Source organism: Bidens hawaiensis, unplaced genomic scaffold (genome assembly GCF_021521415.1).
Source record: "Bidens hawaiensis isolate Kalapana, Puna unplaced genomic scaffold, B.hawaiensis_p1.1 tig00003698_1, whole genome shotgun sequence".
In the NCBI taxonomy this organism is placed as follows: domain Eukaryota; kingdom Viridiplantae; phylum Streptophyta; class Magnoliopsida; order Asterales; family Asteraceae; genus Bidens; species Bidens hawaiensis.
The window spans coordinates 2,536,646-2,543,400 of NW_027491212.1; the positions used below are offsets into that span (position 1 = coordinate 2,536,646).

A 6,755-nucleotide genomic window follows, 5' to 3' on the forward strand; every position below is an offset into this window, starting at 1 on the left:
ATTTTCTTTGTATTGTTTCATACATATGTATTTTAGAGCTGAGGGTCTCTCTGGAACTCACCTCTTTATCCCTTTGGATAGAGGTACGGTGTGCCTACATCTCACCCTTCTCAGACCCTACCTATAGCTTTGTTGTTAGTGGGACTTCATTGGGTATGATTGATTGATTGATATATATATATATATATATATGGTGCAGTTAATGTACGCTATGCTTAACGTACGGTAGGTACGCGAGACGCTCAAAGGCAAAAAAACAAAGGCGAAAACCTAAAACGCTCACAAAACCTTAACGCTCGTTGAACGCTCAAAAACCGTCTTTGTGAATAAAAGTGAAAAATTGATCGATTAACCATCCAAAACTGTTTTTTCCGGTGAAGCAATGATTGATTGGATATGTATTGACGATTTCGAGATGTTTGGATGTGATTTCATGGATCGATTCGTGAAAAACGGAATTCGCATATATACGTATTTGTACGATAAACATTAGTGTATTGGATCTTTTCTCTCTCTGTATATAATAGAACTATTAGGACGGCCAAGTCCATATGAATCTTGTTTTAAAATTAAAAGAAGATTGTATTTACAAAATATATACCATATTATTAGGGGTGTGGTCTGTGGAGCTCAAATTTTCGAACGAAAATGATAAATCTATGCTATTGAGAAAAAAATAGGGGGTTGGGGACCCGGGCCAAGCTTAAGCTTCACCTATGCGTATTGTGAATAGTGTCTGACAATAGGAAATGAAGGGATCGATTATATTAAACAATCTTGGGGTTTAAATAAGCATGCCGAAAAACAATCAATATGTTCGTATAAGAAAAACATGCAATCTCGAAAAGGGCTAAGGAAAAAAATAGCAAAACAAAAAAGCATAACTTGTAAGAAAGCCTTATGGTGGAAAACGTCGGATTTTTTTATTTTTTATTTTTTATTTTTAATCATATTAGTAGTGATAAGAGGCATGATCATATGACTAGGATGATAGAGGCTACAACAACCATCGTATAACAAGAAGAGAAAAATAAATACAAGTAATCTGTATTTATGTAGAATGCATCCGCGGAACATGACTAGAGGGAGAAGAAGAGATAATTAAATTCGCCATACAAGTGGGGCGACGCGAGAAGAGAGACTTCAACAAACCAAGATCTAGTTGAAAAGTTGGCGGGAGAGATAGGAAGTGGGAAAGAAGTCATAAAAAACATAAAGTTTTAATACCCTGTATAATAATGAAAAATCTATAAGATATTACATATATCAACTATTTACTCGAGTATAACAAGGATGGTCATGAAAGATATCTAATCAAACCATATCTTCTAATATTGTAGAAACAATTACTATATACCTGAAGAAACGTGGATCGACTCACTGGTAGCAGATCTACTTTCCTCGGGTATGATTACGTGATTTCACCAATGGTCCTCTGGATCTGGGTTCTTCCACCTACAAAATGAACAACACCGTAAACTTACCCCTCAGAAAGGGACAGAGGGGTCCTCTTTGGGGTAACCCTCCGGTGTGAGAATAAGAATTTGTAGGAGAAGATAATAATATGAGAGTAAGGAATTTAGAGTGTATTGCTTGATATAGCTGATACAGTGCAACAGGGTATGTAATTGCTTACTACTGCTGTCTATATATTGTTATGAATATTCTGAATTGTTGTGGATGGTTGTGAATGCCTCTCCTTGTGGAGACGGAGTAGTATTTATAGTGCTAGGGTTTCCAATGATTGGGCTCAGATCCCACTAGGGTTTTTCTGGCCTCCCTCTGTTGTATGGCGCCACGTGTCCTTGGGACACCTGGTGCCTTTCCATTGAATATTCTCTGACCTAGGTATTCCACCTGACCCATGTGCAGTCACGTGGTAGCACATGGGTTTTGCTGAGTTGTCCCCTTTTCATAGGCAGCTGTCAACATCAGCATATTCTTATTCCTTAAAAGATACCTTCTGGAAGGTTTTCTAACGTGCACAATCAAGGTTGTCCTTATCCTGATTTGGATAAGGACAAGGTTGATTATATGCATGTGTGATATGCGCTTGTCCCGAGGACGCGCAAGGTCTTCTCTTTATTCTCACGCGCAGATGTTTCATGCGCAGATATGATATGTACAAGCATGTAATATGCGCCGCGCGCAGATGCACCACGCGCAGATGTGATATGCGTGAGCATGTATGATGCGTGGGCATATGTGATGCCTGAGCATATGTGGTGCCTGGGCATATGATGCCTGGGCATATGTGATGCCTGAGCATATGTGATACGCGCCATGCGCATATGTTTTGGCTTTGTGCCTTCATAATGTCTTGATTTCAAGCCTCTTGTCCATATCTTGTGGGTTGACTCGCCTCGCTCGGTGTTGAGGCGGGTACATACCTCTTCAATACCCTAACTAATATATTCTATATATTTTCAAACAAATAGAGTAGTTAAGCCTTTGAAGAGTAAACATCCCCAAAAATTTAAAATACAACTTAGCGATGACTACACCGATGCAAGTGTGATATCGTATCTCTTCATGATTGGTGTTTGTCTTACCACTGTAGAGCTTGTGACCACTTCTGAACACGACCAATCAGAACCATCAATATTCCATGCAATTCGAGCCAAAGAATCATCTACCTTGCCAACCCCTGAAAACAAATATGAAAAAGGGTTTAAAGGTTCCGGGACCTCCAAAGAACCTTCCAACATTTTCATAACAATGCTCATAATCGGCCTACTCTCGGGCCTATACTGAACGCAACAAAAAGCTACCTTAACCATCCTCTCTACAACCTTTTGATCACCCTCTTCAATCCCACAAACAGCCATCAGATCGTTCAATTGTTTCTTTTCATATTTGTCCCAAGCCCAAACTGGGAACCATTGTTAACTATCACCAAGAGTCACATCCATGTTCCTCCTTCTCCCGATGATCTCAAAAAGTAACATCCCAAAACTATATATGTCACATTTGGGTGTAACCGGAAGAGGCATCCATAGCTCAGGTGCAGCATAGCCCGGGGTACCCCATCCTCTTGTCATGGTTATATGACTTTTATCCCTGTTGTTGATTTTGGCCAAGCCAAAATCAGCTACTTTTGCACAAAAGTTTGAATCCAACAAAATGTTTCCCGGTTTAATATCATAATGAATTATTCTCTGAGAACAATCTTCGTGCAAGTATGCAATGCCTCTTGCAGTCCCAAGCGCAATCTCTAGAAGCATCTCAAAACCCTATAACATCACCTGTGTCTGCTTTAAACAAGTGGTTATCCAATGAGCCGGTTAACCATAAACTCATATTACCAAAGCTATCAAACTTGATTCAAAGCAAAACCCATAAAGCCTAACGAGATTAAGTGATGTGTTCTTCCCATAGTGCTCACTTCTGCCATGAATTGTTCCTCAATTGTTTTGTTCGAGTTCCCATTTAGTACTTTCACGGCTATAGTCGCGCCGTTGGTAGAGACGCCTTTGTAAACCTTCCAAAGCCATCTGAACCCAATTCAAAGCTAAAGTCATCTGTAGCTATTCTCAATTGGTGTGCGGTGACCGGATTGGCTTTTCCCTTTCCATCTCTTCTATGGTCCTGGCCACGTGTCGGGGAATAAAGGATGAATTCTTTTTTAGCATCTCTTTTTGCATGTTATCATATAAGTGACAAATGAAGCCTACTGCTAGCACAACAACTGCAAACCAGAAACCTTTAAATTCAACAGTTTGTTAGAATTATACTAAAACTCAAGATTTGATAGCTTACCTATTACAAAAACCACAACACCAATAACGGTGGCACCACCTTTGCCTAACATTATGTTATGCAAATTATAACTGAAAGCTTTTTAAGATTCAACTTGTATACAACATAAAGCATAGCATACTTGTTTATAAGAGCCTTTACTTTTCTGTGGCAAATAAATCCAAGGATAGAAAGACAGAATGCACATTGTCAGCAGTGTTGAAGGTTTCAAGGTTACACTTGGTCATGGAAAAGTACGACTTCTTTTTTTTAAATAAAAGGAAAAGCGACTTGCCTTGCCGTACGGTTGTTCAATCAAGCTCTTTTGTTGATAACACATCTACTTTAACGCGCTTAATTACCAGTGTTTTTGTTCTGTAAAAAAGTACAGAAAAAACATCTCAGATAATGATACGTGAGTCAGATTCTAATATCAAGTAAATCTGGTAATTAAGTGCATTTAAAACAATACGTGAATCAGCTCTAGTTTCATAATTGATATTGGTATAGATTTAGGAATATCTTTTAAAGGGTAGGGATGGGAAAATGATACCGGGCACTTTCGGTGCTTAATTTTTTGAGGTTTCACGATCGGTGCGACATCGACATTTTACCGATTTTTTTGCCTCAGGTATCGGTACCGAACTGTACACTGCTACCTATTCTTGATGATTTTCGGTAGCGGTATTTTGGGTACCCATACTTTCGCTACCGAGTTCATCCATATTAAAGGGTATGTGAATTAGTTGTACTAAAACCAGAAGTAAATGCTACACATATAAATATTCAATTTAAAAAGAAAATCTTAGATAGTATAAGTTTGTTACACATATAATCTTTAATTTAAAAAAAATCTTAGATATTATAGGAGTTTATAAAACTAATAACTAATTATATCAAACTTTATTTACTACTAGTTTGATCCTCCCGTGTTACGGGAGTTTATTTAAAGTTTTGCTTTTAATCGTTTTGCTATTTTATGATGATTATTTTATTTTTTAACGTAGTTTTGTTTTAATTTAATACATATGTATTAGTTTGTTATTATATTTTTTAATGTTTGGGTTTTATTAGTTGAGATGTTTAGGTTTTTTAGATTTTTAACAAACAAACATAAACGAGCACGAGCATGTTGATTTTTTTTAAATGTACAAACATGAACACAAATATTTGTCTAACGAAAAAAGAGGCGTAGATGTAGTTGACGATGGTGGGTAGTATTGGAAGTTAACCGACGATGGAGATGATAAACCAGCAACGAAGAACATGTAATTAAGTAGATAAATTAAATTAGGGTTTGATAATGAAAGTGTTTATCAATAAATAAGATCTTATAACTCATTTGAAGGCTATTAGAGTTTGGTAAGACACATTACTCGTAAAAATTATTCTTTTATAATTAAGGGGTTATTTTACAAATAAATTAGTTATAACCCGTTTAAGGGTTATCCGGGTTTGGTGAGACCCATGACCCGTGAAAATTATTGTTTGCTTATGAAATAGTTTTACAAATAAATTAGATGTTATAACCCATTTAAAGACTATCCGGGTTTGGTGAGACTCATACCCGCGATTTCGGGTCAAATGCATGAGAAGCCTCCATTTATAAATCAAGCAATCTGGTGGCTCTAGAAAATGGGGGGGAACAACATGAGAGTGACATCTAGGATTTTATAGTAGACAATTATATATATAGTTAGATATCCAGATCACTTTTAATCGCACGAGATTTGAAGACAGTTAACGTAACAGGAAAATGATTAAAATGGCCCATTTGACTACACAAATTCCCTGACTAACCCCCAATCTAAATAATATCCAAAATGGCTATTTTCTAAACAACAGGATCCACTATAATAGAATTGAGATCCGACAAATCTATCTGACACCCTTCCGTATTTGAACTTTCACACCCCGATTTAGAGCCTAGGCGTGTGACCTCAAGTTGGTACATGTTTTGTAAATATATTAGAGTTTATGGTTTGATTTTAGTAGAAGACTTTAGGTTTGAATATAATATTAATTTACATTGAAAATTTACTCAGGAATTAAATACCCGAGTATTAGTTTACAAAGTATATGTTTCATATTACAAGGATTTTTAGTTATTAAAAACGGAGCCATCTTGTACGCACTTCTATCTTCATATAGACTTCATTCCTTGCTATTGCTACTTATGCTTAATTACCTGCAATGGGTTGGAAAAATACGTCAGCTATATACTGGTGAACACGTATGACTCGATAAATCATTTGAATGCATTATAATACAAATATAGTTTTCTTTACAATCTCAGCAAAAGCATTTCTACTTCTGGTCTATGTATCACTGCCCTACACACACACAATTATTCCCGAGCCACGTAGCCCTTAATGGGGAAACTAGTTATGACCATTAGCCCGCGGTCATGTAACCTTTGAATGATTAGGCTGAACAGTTATGTTTGGATCCAGACACATGTGTATTCGGTCTGAGTTTATTTTTTCCATTTTGTATTACAATGTTTTAGAGATCACACAATCTCATGAAAATATTGACTAACTCTTTAAGACAAACACCCGTTCGTCTCATTGAGTATAAATATGTTTTGACTGGTTAAAAAGGTTAACTTATTCACCTGTACCGTCGGTTGTCGAAACCTTGACTGATGGATTGATTGATTGTGAATGATATTTAAACCTATACATAAATAGGTTTGTATGAATGTTTTGAATGATTATTAAGCTATGATTGTAAACTTAACCTTGAAATCGTTTATATTTGATTGTGAATGAAAACATTTAGTTTTTATATGAAGTTTGATATAGCATGCTTTGGCTTAATAGGTTATAACACGTTGGTTGGGATTTGTATGAATTACTTTTCCTTAGGCAAGAAACTTACTACTAGTGATATCCCCCTTCCAGTTACTACATGCCCGTCAAAATATATCCTTTGTTTAACATTACTTAATCATGAAGTAACGTTTTATGAAAAATTGATTGTGACTGAATGTTTGTAAAATACGATCAAGGTTA

General features: G+C 36.3%; 1 pseudogene across 1 annotated transcript; it reads right to left on the bottom strand.

The window, feature by feature from the left end:
• Positions 1-1,280: 1,280 nt before the first annotated feature.
• On the bottom strand, positions 1,281-4,000 carry LOC143624175 (G-type lectin S-receptor-like serine/threonine-protein kinase At1g34300; annotated as a pseudogene). Its single transcript, XR_013152056.1, has 5 exons — positions 3,760-4,000; positions 3,297-3,688; positions 2,969-3,245; positions 2,402-2,889; positions 1,281-1,357 (listed from the first exon to the last, which is right to left on the bottom strand). The product of XR_013152056.1 is annotated as a G-type lectin S-receptor-like serine/threonine-protein kinase At1g34300 (transcript).
• Between the last annotated feature and the right edge of the window lie 2,755 nt (positions 4,001-6,755).